General features: G+C 36.6%; 1 long non-coding RNA gene across 1 annotated transcript; it reads left to right on the top strand.

Moving 5' to 3' along the window:
- Positions 1–1,914: 1,914 nt before the first annotated feature.
- On the top strand, positions 1,915–13,282 carry LOC131146374 (uncharacterized). Its single transcript, XR_009134358.1, has 4 exons — positions 1,915–2,043; positions 2,267–2,434; positions 5,940–6,006; positions 13,050–13,282. It is a non-coding gene; the product is annotated as an uncharacterized LOC131146374 (long non-coding RNA).
- Positions 13,283–15,105: the final 1,823 nt, after the last annotated feature.

Below are 15,105 nucleotides of genomic sequence, written 5' to 3' on the forward strand. Positions count from 1 at the left end.
TGATACTTAAATGATGATCTAAGGAAAACGTATAAGGAAAAGTATATATATGTTTATCATTAAATATTTTTACAGTTTTAAAGTTAAAAGTTTAATTTAATAGTTATAATATATGATTATAAAATTTTACTGTTGTAATTGATGATAACAGTTTTATGTAGTAAATTTTAAATTTATATTTATTCTAAAAGCAGTTTTGAAATTATAGTGTTAAATATTGTTTTATGAAATTTTTTAAAAGCTCATTTTGGTCACTCCAATCATATTTTTATTTTAGATAACTTTGAAGAGCATGTTGGAAATCGGGCTTAGTAAGCATGCGGGTGGGAATAGAAAAATAAAGATTATTTAGAAATCTTAGTATGATGCCAGATATTTATGCTTATGTAATTTTTCTTCTTTTGAAATAAATGATTGTAATATGGATAATTACTCCTCTGATATAATAATAATTGAGTTTATTTGCTTCCATTGTAAATTAATGGTAAAAAGTTAATATCCCAAACCCCTCGAGGTTGGGGTGTTACACTATGTATGTTTAGTAGCACTCCGAGCCCACCTAAAGGGTCAGGGTGTTACACACTACAAAAAAAAAAATTGGCTTTTAGTGATGAAATTATTAGTGACAGATTCAATTTCATTACTAAAAGTGGGTATTAGTGATTGTTTTAGCAATTGTTACTAATAGGACACTATTAGTAAAGGTTTTGAAACCGTCACTAATAGTTTCGTCACTAAAAATCGAAAAATATCGCGGGAAAATATTTTTCGCATAGAAATTATTTCGTGAAAATATTTGCGACGATTTCTGCGGTATTAGTGATGAATTAAGTCCGTCACTAAAAGACACTTATTAGGGACGACTAAATAACCGTCACTACTATTATTTAAAAAAAAATAATAAAAAAATTTATTTCATAATATTAGTGGCGAATTTGAAGATTCATCACTATTAACCCTTTATTAATGACGAATTTGGGAATCGTCACTAATATTCTTTTATTAAAAAAAAATAAGAAAAATTTATTTCACAATATTAGTGACGAATTTGGAGATTTGTCACTATTAACCCCTTATTAGTGACGAATTGGGAACCGTCATTAATACATTTTATTTAAAAAAATAAAAAATTTATTTCACAATATTGGTGACAAATTTGAAAATTCGTTACTATTAGCCTCTTATTAATGACGGATTTGAGAACCGTCACTAATATTTCTTTTATTTGAAAAAAATAAGAAAAATTTATTTTATAATATTAGTGACGAATTTGAAGATTTGTCACTATTAGCCCCTTATTAGTGATGGATTTGGAAATCGTCACTAATACTTTTTTTATTTAAAAAAGTAAAACAAATTATTTCCCAATATTAGTGATGAATTTGAAGATTCATTACTATTAACTCCTTATTAGCGACGGATTTAGGAACTATCACTAATACTTCTTTTATTTAAAAAAATTAAAAAAAAATTATTTCACAATATTAGTGACGAATTTAAAGATTCGTCACTATTAGCCCCTTATTAGTGACGGATTTGAGAACCATCACTAATACTTCTTTTATTTTAAAAAAATAAAAAAAAATGATTTCGCAATATTAGTGATAAATTTGAAGATTCGTCACTATTAGCCCCTTATTAGTGACGGAGTTAGGAATCGTCACTAATACTTCGTTTATTTAAAAAAATTAAAAAAAATTTATTTCACAATATTAGTGACGAATTTGAAAATTGTCACTATTAGCCCTTTATTATTGACGGATTTGAGAACTGTTACTAATATTTCTTTTATTTAAAAAATTTTTTTAAAAATTATTTCACAATATTAGTGACGAATATGTAAACTGCCATTAATATTTTTTTTATTTAAAAAAATAAAAAAAATTTATTTCACACACTTTTCCCACGTTTCCTGCAATCTCTCCCTCATTTCCCTCCTTTCCCTAATCCCTCTCTTTGTCGCAGCGCCAGCTTCTCACCCTTGCCCATCGCCGTTCGCTCCTCCTACTGCTGCCGCTGCCATTGTCGTAAAGCTCCTCCCAGGTTTTCTTCTTCTTCTTCTTGATCTTCTTTTGCAAACTAGTGTGTGTGTTGTATGCGTTTGTGCCTGTGTGACTATGCGCGTTTAGGAATAGATGCTCCCATCTAAAATCTCCCAAAATATCCCTCTCTCTCTCTCTCTCTCTCTCTCTCTCTCTCTCTCTCTCTCAATATGTTTGTATGTATTGATTTTTTTCCCTCTCTTACTGGGTTGTTTTTTGGGTAGCCAATGTTGAGCAGGGCAGAGCAAAGAAGAGGAAGTTGCTTGATTGCTAAAACAGAGGTTTTGCGTGATGGACGATAGAATCATAGCAAGGAGTTACATCTAGTACTCTCCTTCCGGAGTCCATGACTTTCCTCACAGGTCTTCTTCTCTCCCTACAGATCGAGAGAGGTTGGTTTATTTCTTTGCTCGACATTCCTTTTTAATTATGGATTTTTTTTTTTTTATAATTTAACCATTGCTTTGCTCAGTTTCTGGGAAAACGGAGGAAAAAGAAAAGTAGAAAATCAAAATTGAGCAATTCTTGTTTCTTTTCTCTTTTCCTTTTGGAAAACTGAAAGCTTGACTCTGTTGAGCCTTGTTCAAGTATTTTACTTAGTTGAGCTGAATTTCCGTTCGAGAAGCAGGTTTTTTTTTTTTTTTTTTTTCATGGCAGTATGAGAAACAGAGATCTTAATTATGTGCAATATTATTTTCCTGTTGTTTGTTTTCTTGGCAACCAAGCCAAGGGTAGTGCAATTTCTTCTTTCACATATGAAACCTAACGATAGGGTTTTTCTCTTTCTGTTAGTGGTTTTGGTTTTTAGGTATTTATATCCATCACATACCGACTTTACGCAATTTACTTGTTTTATAATATACCCAACTAACTTTGATATTCTGCTAATGGGCCATTTAAAAATGCCCAGTGTTAATTTTTATCCTGAGGTAATTAGTTGTTTGTTCATTTATTACTTTTCCCCATTATTTTTTTACTTGTATGCTTAATTTTTAAAATTGTTTTGACATATATGAATTTGATTAAATTCATTAGCAAATTATTGCTCAGATTGTGCTTGTACTTAAGCTATTATTCGTCTGGGAATGGTTGTGAAATATGGGAATTAACTAGTGTAAGCATGGAAGGTATTTGGCCGAGTTACTGGCACAGAGGCAAAAACTGGGACCTCTTGTGCATGTTCTGCCACACCGCAGCCGGCTTCTGAGTCAAGGTCATTGGAACTGTACCTTTTTTTGATTAGCTTAATTGATTTGGTATATTGTGTGTTGTGGAGTTGGTTGCATCATCAAAGTTTACACTTTCTGTGTTGTGAACCATTGGCTACTTAACATGATATTGTTGAAAGCAAAAATCTTGAGCAACTTAACTCTAATATTTATCTAATGGGTGCTTTGGCTGAATTTCTAGCCAAGAAAACACGTGAATGCATGCATAATAATAATTCCCATAGGTATCTTGCAATTATTTACCATGTACAATACTGTATCAATATCAAAAGTTGCATTGATTGAACAGTCGACTAAAATGCTGGCTTGCATATACTCTTAATATCAAATTGACATTAATATAAATTACACCTTTAACTTTTTTCATACATTGCTTAGCACTGAGTTCACATTTGGTTCATAGTATTGAATAGAGTTTGAAGGGGTTAGCTTCACAAAAAAATGGTGCTGTTTTGAGATAAGTGGACATGAAAATTAGTTATGTTCCTACGTTCTATACGGGGATAACCATTCTTAATCTCCCCAAGGGAGCATCTATTCCTAAACTATCCCAGGGTGGTGGTAATGATAGCATCTTTTAATTCAGCAGCCCTATATTCCATTCTCACTATCTTCCTTTCTATAAACCAAACATGGAGTAGATAGCTATTTATGAAGCCTAAATATATGCATTAAAATTTTACGTTGTTCACAATAGAAATAACTGCTAGCTAAGAAAAATAAAAATGAATACAGTTACATTTTAAATATGGTTTACTTATTAAAGAAAATATTTTAACATTGGTAATCTTATAAAATGCTCTAGGCTTATGCTTCAAGGAAATTACTGACATTGTCCTACATGGTCCCAACAGTTACAGAAATTTAGTTCTAGATGTTCAAAAAACTCATTTTGCTTTTCAGATTTTAAAAATAATAACATAAATATGACATGGCAATTCAATTATAAAAAGGGGGAAAATATTTAAAGCATATTAGCTTATCCCATAAAATTAAATTATAATAACAAGAGGAATTTTTCAGCTCCTCGTCGACAAACATAGGGGATTCGTCGATGAGGACAGGATTCGTCTTAGAGAAAATAGCGAGCGGGGGTTTGGGGATTTTGAATTTCATTGACGAAGAGAGAGGGCTCGTCGATGAGTTGTCTTCATGACCTCGTTGACAAGATGACGTGGCTTGTTGACGAAGGCCGCAGTATAAATAGTTCTAAACGTGGATTTTTGGTAGATTTCACGCAAACAAAACTCTCTTTCTCCCTCTCTTCAGTTATCCTTCCTTTTCTTTCAATTTTCGGGTCTGTTTGCCATCAGATCGATGATCCAAAGCCACCACGAAAGTCCAGGGAAAGTTCTTTGCAAGTCTGCCGGAGCGGATCGTTGGTGGGACTGAGTTAGAAACTATCCCAAATCTAGGGTAAGACTTTCTACTCAGTATTTGGTTTCTTGAAAGTTGTAGGAAGTGTAATATGCGTAGAAATACAGAACTTTAGTTCTGAGGAATGTTGTTTTCAGGGTATTGAATGGGAACCCTACGGGTGCGGGGCTGTTTGTTTTAGGGGGCTTTTCAAGAATCAGGTAAGGGGATAAATTACACTAGTATTTTATGAAAAGTATATATATTATTACAGCATTTGATTTTATGAAAATAAATATATTTGTATTTATTTTATATTTGGAAAATATTGCTGAAATGATGGTATGTTAAATATATGAAAAACTTGTTTTATGTGGCATGAGTGGAAATTATAATGAAATATTATTTTCTAGGAATATGAATAAGATATGGATTTTTATATTGTGAAAAATTGGCGTACGGGCCGAGATTTTTATATGTTTGCTGCCGTATGGGCCGAGCTATGGATATGTTTGCCAGCGTACGAGTCGAACTATGGATATGTTTATCGGCGTATAGGCCGAGCTTTGGATATGTTTACTGGCGTACGGACAGAGTTATGAATATGATTTGCTGGCGTACGAGTTGAGTTATGGTAAAATATGAAATATCGGCATACGGGCCGATGATTTTCGTGATATACGTATATATGCTAAATGATATGATTGATATGATAATTAATGGTATGAAATATCCATGTATCATAGTTTTAGTATATGCTATATGTTATCAGAACCTGGTTGACTTGGTCTAGGCTAGCACTTGCACAGTACCGATGCTATGTGTTTATGATTTATCATGATATTTCTGTTAACACCGCTGTACGAAGTGGTGTGAGATTGGATGATCGATGTGGTTTTTAAGAAGTGTGTGAGCACCCCTGGTGTACGAACCCGGTTTGGTAGACCCATCAGACTTACATACTGTACTCTTGACTTGACAGAGGTCGACCAGCCATTATCAGGTCCCGCCTTCGGGCCACACAACCCAGTCATGTAGGGGTAGTACATGACATTAGCCAGCTAACCTACCAGGATTGTTTTGTATTATTATTTATATGAGATGAATATGTTATGAAAACCATTATGTTCTACCATGTTTTGATTATATATGTTTTTCCTATAAATGATATATATATATATATATGTATATATATAGTTTTATTTGTTATATTTATGACTATATGTATACCACATAAATGCTCATGTTCCTAGTGTTAGTTTATTTCTCTTACTGAGGTGTGTCTCATCCCAAAATTTTATAAACATTTCAGGGGCCCCTGATAGGAGAGCGGGTAAAGTTCCGCTGATTTAGTACTGTTGATCTGCCCTCTCTAAAGGGTAAGTTTTGGTAGGGACAGTTGGATTTTGTGGAAAATGTCCCTAGGTTTTGCTTTTGGGATGGATATACTTAAAGACAATGGATATAGTAACTCTGGTATTCTGATTGATGGTTTTATATTTATGATATTATGATTGTATGTTTTTTGCTGCTTAGGCTTCTATTTGTGTTTATGTTGTGTCCGTGGTACCCACGGGTCCAGGTGGATTATGATTTGCTGAGTTTTGTGATATTGATTTTATTATATTATGGATATATATATATATATATATATATGTGTGTGTGTGTGTGTGTGTGTGTGTGTGTGTGTGTGGAAATTAAGCAGGTCGTCATAGTTTGGTGTCAGAGCTTAGGTTGCTAAGTTCTATAGACTTTAGAAAGTAACAGAAATAATACCAGAGTATAGGGAATGATTTAAGGTTTAGTTCTATAGTCTAGAAGCAGGACTTCTGTGGTGGTTTCTGTACTTTTTTTGGGGTGACGATTTCAGGAAAATCATAGTGAACTATTGTCAGGTTATGTTCCTAGAATATAGGACTGAGGATTAGAAATAAGTTGTGAGTGTTGAGATAAGAGGCTAGGTTAAGCAGGTAACTTATAAGGATGGGATTTCTAAGTTGCGTTTGTTATTTTCAAGATGGATCTAGGAGGAAGTAGTGCCCATGCGAGTGGCAGTGATGGAGCAGGGCCATCTGGTGTAACTGGGACCAACTCTAAAGCAGTATTACGTAGCGTGGCTTAGCAGGTTATGGCTGAGATCGCTAGGAGCTCTAGAGAGCAGGGTGGTCCGTCGGCAGGCCATGGGTGCACTATAGAAAAGTTTACGAAGATGAATCCTCTGGCCTTTTTAGGAGGAGTCGATCCTGCAGCCCCTGAGAACTAGATGCAGGAGATCGAGAAGGTTCTGGCCGTGGCAGTGCACAAAAGAGCAGAGGGTCCTCTTTGCCACCTATAGACTAACAGGAGAGGCTGAGAGGTGGTGGACTGCTGTGAGGCCAATAGTCATGACTTGGGATCCGTTTAAAGAGTTATTCTTTGACAAATATTTCCCAGCTACTGTTAAAAATGCTAAAGTAGAAGAGTTCCTGAGTCTGAAGCAGGGACAGTTATCCATCCAGCAGTATGCAGCGCGTTTCATCGAGTACTCTCATTTCACCTTGTGCATTATCCCTAATGAGGTGAAGAAAGCGAGACAGTTTGAGAGAGGCTTGAGGCAGAGTATATTTAAGCAAGTGGTGGTGCTACGAATTCAGGACTTTGCTGAACTAGTCGATAGAGCAGCTTTGGTGGAGGTTGGTGAGCGTTTGGATGCAGAGGAGCAGAGACAAAGGAAGAGATCTGCATCTTCAGGCTACCAGCAGGGTCCTAGACTGGGTCAGTGGAGGAGAGGAAACCATGGTAGAGGGTGGAGACAGGAGATTGGAGGATGCAAGGTTCAGGCAGTACAGGGTCCTCCAATCTGTCAGACTTGTGGTAGAAGACGCTGGGGAGAGTGTTGAGCAGGTGGAGCTGTTTACTATTGCTGCGGTATATTGGGGCACATAGTGCGAGACTATCCTATCCCACCAGATGCAGTTCTAGCTCCCAGACCATACTGTGGAGGTTATCAGGCTCCACGTGGGGACCAATAGAGGAATATGGCTCCAGCCAAGGTGTTTACTCTGACGTTGAGTGAGGCTGAGACGTTAGGTGACGTGGTGACAGGTATGATTATTATGCTTTCTTTTAAGGTTATTGCATTATTTGATTCAAGAGTTACAAACTCGTTTGTGTCCTTGGGGTGTGCTAGACTATGTGGGGTAGAAACACAGTTGTTGAATACTGAATTGTTGGTATCTACACCGACTTGGTCGGCAATGAGGTGTAGTAGGGTACTCCGGGGTTGCTCAGTTGATATTCAAGGTTAAATTCTGTTTGTTGAACTGATAATGCTAGATATGCATGGATTCAATATGATCTTCGGCATGGATTGACTAGCAGTTAATTTTGCCAGCATAGATTGCCATTCACGAGAAATGATATTCAGACCTCTGGGGCGAGTAGAATTCAAGTTCGTAGGGTCGTGAGTGTGATCCCACCCCAGCTAGTTTCAGCTATTTAGGAGAGGAGACTATTGATGAGTGGTTGCTAGGGGTTTGTGGCTATTGTAAAGGAGATGTCAGAGGATGAAATGAAACTTGCTAGCATGCCTATAGTAAAAGAATTTACAAATGTTTTCCTAGATGAGTTACCAGGCTTGCTACCTAATCGTGAGGTAGATTTTCCTATTGATCTACTTCCAAGCATAACATCGATTTTCAAAGTACCTTATCAAATGGTGCTAGCAGAATTGGCAGAATTAAAGGATCATTTGCAAGATTTACTCGATAAGGGCTTTATACAACCCAGTGTATCCCCGTGGGGAGCTCCAATTCTATTTGTGAAGAAGAAAGACGGGTCTATGAGGATGTGTATAGATTATAAGGAGATTAACAAAGTAACAATCAAGAATAAATATCCTCTACCCCGTATAGATGATTTGTTTGACCAGCTCCAGGGTATATCGGTGTATTCGAAGATTGACCTCAGATCCGACTATCATCAAGTGAAAGTGAAAGTAGAAGATGTCTCGAAGACGACCTTTAGGATCAAGTACGGACATTACGAGTTTCTTGATATGCCATTTGGATTGACGAATGCTCCTACGGTATTTATGGACTTGATGAACAGAGTCTTCCACCAATACTTAGATCAGTTCATTGTTGTTTTTATTGATGATGTACTGGTCTATTCGAGGAGCCATGAGTTGCATGAGACGCACTTGAGGCAGGTTTTGCAGACGCTTCGAGAAAAGAAGTTGTACGCGAAGTTCAATAAATGTGAATTCTGGCTTGAGAAAGTTGTGTTCTTGAGGCTTGCTATATCTGGAGACAATATTTTTGTGGATTCTAGTAAAGTTGAGGCCGTAGTGAATTGGGCTAGACCGAAGAATGTCCAGGAGATTAGGAGTTTCTTGGGGCTAGGTGGGTATTACCGTCGTTTTGTAGAGGGATTCTCAGCGTTATTGGGGCCTTTGACACGACTGACTAAGAAGAATGTTAGATTTGATTGGGATGACAGCTGTGAGCAGAGTTTCTAGGAATTGAAGCAAAGGCTAGTCACAGCGCCGGTATTGGTCATCTTGTGAGGGGGTGAGGGGTATGTCATTTACAGTGATGCGTCCTTGAAGGGACTTGGCTGTGTATTGATGCAGCATGGCAGGGTGGTGGCGTATGCTTCCAAGCAGTTGAAAGAATATGAAAAGAACTACCCTACCCATGATCTTGAATTGGCCGCAGTTGTACACGTATTGAAGATTTGGAGGCATTACTTGTATGGCGAGCAGTGTGCGATCTTTTCCGACCATAAGAGTTTAAAGTACTTTTTCATGCAGAAGGAATTGAATATGAGGCAGAGAAGGTGGTTGGAGCTAATTAAGAATTTTGATTATACCATCAGTTATCACCTAGGGAAAGCAAACGTGGTAGCTAATGCGTTGAGTAGAAAGTCCAGGGAATCAAAGTTGGCGGCTATGAAGATCCAGTATTCGACCATGATGAATCTGGAGAGACTTGACATTGAATTAGTTGGAAGTGACTCTCAGGTGTGTATCGCTAGTTTAGTAGTGCAACCTACTCTACAGGAGAGGATAAAAGCTGCTTAGAATGAAGACCCAGAATTAGCAGAGGTGATGAACAAAGTGCAGAGTGATCAGGGGGAGGAATTTAGTATTGCAGGCGACAGAGCTTTGCGGTTTCATTCTAAGTTATGCGTTCCTGCCAATACTGAGATCAGGGAGACTATTTTAGAGGAAGCCCACAGATCTTTGTATATAGTTCATCCCCGTAGTACGAAGATGTATAGGGATCTGCGAGAGTCGTACTGGTGGAGTGGTCTGAAGAGAGAGATTGTCGAGTATGTAGCGCAATGTTTGACATGCCAGTAGGTAAAAGTTGAGCACTAGAGGCTAGTAGGTTAGTTGCAGCCGTTATTTATCCCAGAATGGAAGTTGGATCATATATCCATGAACTTCGTGTCAAGTTTGCTGATGGCATTGGACAACCAGAATATCATATGGGTGATTGTTGACCGATTGACTAAGACAGTCATCTGGGTGATTGTTGACCAATTGACTAATACAGCCCATTTCCTCCCTATCAAGATCAACTACTCCCTCAACCGTTTAGTGAAGATCTACATTCAGGAGATAGTTCGTTCACCTGGGGTGCCAGTATCTATTGTGTTAGATCGAGACCCACACATTACATCACGTTTTTGGAAGAGTTTGCAGGAAGCACTAGGGTCTCAGTTGTCTTTTAGCACGACATTCCATCCTCAGTCGGACGGACAAACTGAGAGGACGATACAGATATTGGAAAATATGCTCCGAGCATGCGTATTAGATTTTGGGGGTAGTTGGACTCAGTTTATGCCATTAGTAGAGTTTGCGTATAATAACAGTTATCAGACCAGCATTGACATGACACCATTTGAGGCTCTATATGATAGGAGATTTCGTTCTCCTTTATTTGGGATGAGATGGGTGAGCGGCGAGTTGAGGGGCCAGGGCTAGTACAACAAGTGTGTGATAAAGTTTGACTTATCAGAAATAGAATCAGTGCAGCTCAGAGCCGACAGAAAAGTTATGTTGATAATCGTCACAGGAATCTGGAATTTGATGTGGGTAATCATGTGTTTTTGAAGATAATTTCGTTAAAAGGGGTTATGAGGTTCAACAAGAAGGGTAAACTTAGTCCTAGGTTTATCGGTCCATTTAAGATTCTAGATAAAGTGGGGCCGGTAGCCTACAGGCTAGCTTTGCCACCCGTGTTGTCCAGGATCCACGATGTATTCCATGTTACTATGTTAAGAAAATGCGTCCCAGATCCTTCTCATATCATCAGTTATGGTGAATTAGAGTTCAGTAATTCACTAGTGAATGAGGAGCTACCAATACAGATTCTGGATAGGAAAGTGTAGGAGTTACGTAACAAGGAAATTCCTCAGGTAAAAGTTTTGTGGAGGAATCATACAGTTGAAGAGGCTTCTTGGGAATTTGAGGAGCAGATGAAGCACAAGTATCCGCACTTATTCCAAGAAGTCTAATAAGGTAAAATGTAAGTAGTTAGGTAGTATTTCCTTTGTAGGTACATGTAAAAGTTTAGTAAGTGACCTTTTAGTTTTGGGAGAATTTTCTTTTGTATATGTAATCTCCTAGGACTCGGAATGCAATCACTATATTCTTCCGCCATAAGTGAGGGTAAGTAATAAAATAAGTAGACCGTTTTACCTTTAAGGCATGAAGAGTTATATGAATAGTAAATTTCGAGGACGAAATTTTTATAAGGAGGGGAGAATGTAATAACCCGAGGAATTTTTCGCTCCTCGTTGACGAACATAGGGGATTCGTCGACAATGGTATAAGAGGAGCTCATTGACGAGGACAAGATTCGTCGACGAGAAAATACAGAGCGAGGGTTTGGGGATTCTGAATTTCGTTGACGAAGAGAGAGGGCTCGTCGATGAGTTTTCTTCATGACCTCGTCGACGAGATGACATGGCTCGTCGACAAAGGCTGCAATATAAATAGTTCTAAATGTGGATTTTTGGCAGATTTCACGCAAACAAAAGTCTCTCTCCTTCCCTTCGGTTCTCCTTCATTTTCTTTCAATTTTCAGGTCCGTTTGCCGTTGGATCGACGATTCGAAGCCACCACGACGCTCCTGGAAAAGTTCTCTACAAGTCTGCCAGAGCGGATCGTCGGTGGAGCTGAGTTGGAAACCATCCCAAATCCAGGGTAAGACTTTCTACTCAGTATTTGGTTTCTTGATAGTTATAGGAAGTGTAATACGCGTAGAAATACTGAACTTTAGTTTTGAGGAATGTTGTTTTTAGGGTATTGAACAGGGAACCTTGCGGGCGCGGGACTGTTTGTTTTAGGGGGCTTTTCAAGAATCAGGTAAGGGGATAAATTAAGCTAGTATTTTATGAAAAGTATGTATATTATTACAACATTTGATTTCAGGAAAATAAATATATTTATATATATTTTATATTTGGGAAATACTGCTGAAATGATGATATGTTAAATATACGAAAAACCTGTTTCATATGGCATGAGTGGAAATTATAATGAAATACTGTTTTTCTGGGAATATGAATAAGATATGGATTTTTATATTATGAAAAATCAGCGTACAAACCGAGATTTTTATATGTTTTCTGGCTTATGGGTTGAGCTATGGATATCTTTGCCGGCATACGGGTCGAGCTATGTGTATGATTTGCTAGCGTACGGGCTAAGTTATGGATATGATTTGTCAGCGTACGGGCTGATCTATGGTAAAATATGAAATACCGGCGTACGGACTGATGATTTTCATGATATATGTATATATACAAAATGATATGATTGATATGATAATTAATGGTATGAAATATCCATGTATCACAATTTCAGTATATGCTATATGTTATCAGAACCTGATTGGCTTGATCTAAGCTAACATTTGCACGGTACCGTTGCTATGTGTTCATGATTTATCATGATATTTGTGTTAACACTGTTGTACGGAGTGATGTGAGATTTGATGGTCAATGTGGTTTTTAAGAAGTGTGTGAGCCCCCTTGGTGTACGGGCCAGGTCTGGCATACCCATCGAACTTACAGACTGTACTCTTGACTTGACAGTGGTCAGCCAATCATTGTCAGGTCCCGCCTTCGGGCCACACAACCTAGTCATGTGGGGGTAGTACATGACATTAGCCAGCTAACCTACCAGGATTGTTTTATATTATTATTTATATGAGATGAATTATGCTATGTAAACTATTATGTTCTGCCATGTTTTGATTATATATGTTTTTCCCAGAAATGATATATATATATATATATATATATAGTTTTATTTGTTATATTTATGAGTATATGTATACCATAGAAATACTTATGTTGCCACACACTAGTATTAATTTATTTCCTTTACTGAGAGGTGTCTCACCCCAAAATTTTATAAACATTTCAGGAGCCTGTGATAGGAGAGCGGGTAAAGCTCCGCTGATTTAGTACTGTTGATCTGCCCTCTTTGAAGGGTAAGTTTTGGTAGGGACGGTTGAATTTTGTGGAAAATGTCCCTAGGTCTTGCTTTTGGGATGTATATACTTAAATACCGTAGATATAGTAACTCTGGTATTGTGAAGGATGATTTTGTATTTATGATATTATGATTGTATGTTTCTTGCTGCTTAGGCTTCCGTTTGTGTTTCTGTTGTGTCCCTGGTATCTACGGGTTCAAATGGGTTATGATCTACTGAGTTTTGTGATATTGGTTTTATTATATTATGGAATATATATATATATATATATATATATATATATATGTGGAAATTAAGCAGGTCATCACATAAATAGTTCCATTATATTCCATCAAGGGATTTGAAGATGTCCAATGTCCTATAGATGTTGATGTTTCAAAATTTCATCATCATTCAATTGACCTTAAGTAGTTTTATTTTGCTTTTGTTTCTTGCATCGCTTCCCTTCATATATTTGGGCAAAATGTAGTTTTGATAGGAAGTTACTGATTGTATGCCTCGAAAGTTTTCTTTTGAATGCTTTTTTCAATCATAAAAATCATTTTTTATTTTCACAATGAAAATATTGATTCTTTATATTTTTTTGTGATGTTCTTGCTGAGGGTAGTTGGTGGTTTGGGTTGAATACTTCATGTTACTGTTGCTGTTGATCTTTCATGCCATTGTTGTTGCTACTACCACTACAATTTAAACTATGAACCTTAAACAACAGATTGTGTAATAGTGTAGGTGAAAATGCCAAGCTTTTCTTGGCCATCCTATTGTGATTGGTGTTTTGGGCTTTTAAAAATTTCATTAAAAGGTGTTTGTTCCTTTATCAATTAATTCAAACTGAACCAATTTAATAGAAAGATGAGGAAACATGGAAACCGACTGAAGTGGATGATTGGTGTCCAAAAGTTTAGACAAGAGATGCCATTTGCAAAATATTCAGCTCAAGAATAGCTGGAAAGGCTCTCTATGAAATAAGAGCCCTACACAATCAATTAGGTTCTGAAAACCTACCCAGTAATGGAGAAAGCCCAAATGTTCTTTATTTGGGTGTTGCAGCTAAAGGTTTTAAGCCTAATCAATTCACACTCATCTATGCTGGATATTTTTGGTTTTTTTATTTCAACTGATAAACTTTTAACTAAAATTTTATTTTAGGGGTTGAACTTTCACTAATGACCAGTACAAGGGTTTATGGGGATCAATTATATGGAAAAAAGATAAAAAGTTCCATATTGTCTGGATTATACTCCACATAGTTTAAGTCGTAGGCCTAATGTTTGAGAAGTGAACTAATTTGAAGATTCATTCAGCTACTTTCTAGTCAGATGGTGTTTCCTAGAAAAAAAAAAAAAAGTTATTAGCTTACTTGGTTTATGAATTAAATTAAGAAAAATATTAAATTAATGTCTATCTAACTAAATTACCATTTTAAGAATATATTACAAGATTTTTACCTAGGTGTGATAAAAAACTCCATTTTCAGTAGTACCAATAGTGTCCACACTTGCAAGAACCTTACCAACTTTCCCTTGTTCATAATGGAATCCAAAAAAAAAAAAAAAAAAATCTATGTCATCTCTCTTTTCCATTTGCAATTTTTTGAGCTCTCTAAGTTACTCAAGGTTATCGACCTTGCTAGATAGTTTTCACCATTTAATGAGCTGTCATCAACAAACCATGAATCACAACAAAAACAATTTATTCGCATGTTTATTGGTTCTAATGATTTGGCAAGCTTTGCTTGATTTGTGTAAATTAAATCCTAACATTAGTTTAAATTTTTATTATTATTTTGATAGTGAAAGAAATACATTAAGAATGAGAATAGAGAAAAGTATAAAGCGAAGGGGACAAGAGATCCTCAAAGCTTGTTAATCTATTGGTAATGCAACTTGGGCTTTTCTATTTTGGGCTTTTGTGACTTGTAGGTTTGGGAAATGTTTTATTTATAGACGGCATGCTGTCGAAGATTTGCTAAATTCCAAAGCTTTC

Source organism: Malania oleifera, chromosome 13 (genome assembly GCF_029873635.1).
Source record: "Malania oleifera isolate guangnan ecotype guangnan chromosome 13, ASM2987363v1, whole genome shotgun sequence".
NCBI lineage: Eukaryota > Viridiplantae > Streptophyta > Magnoliopsida > Santalales > Ximeniaceae > Malania > Malania oleifera.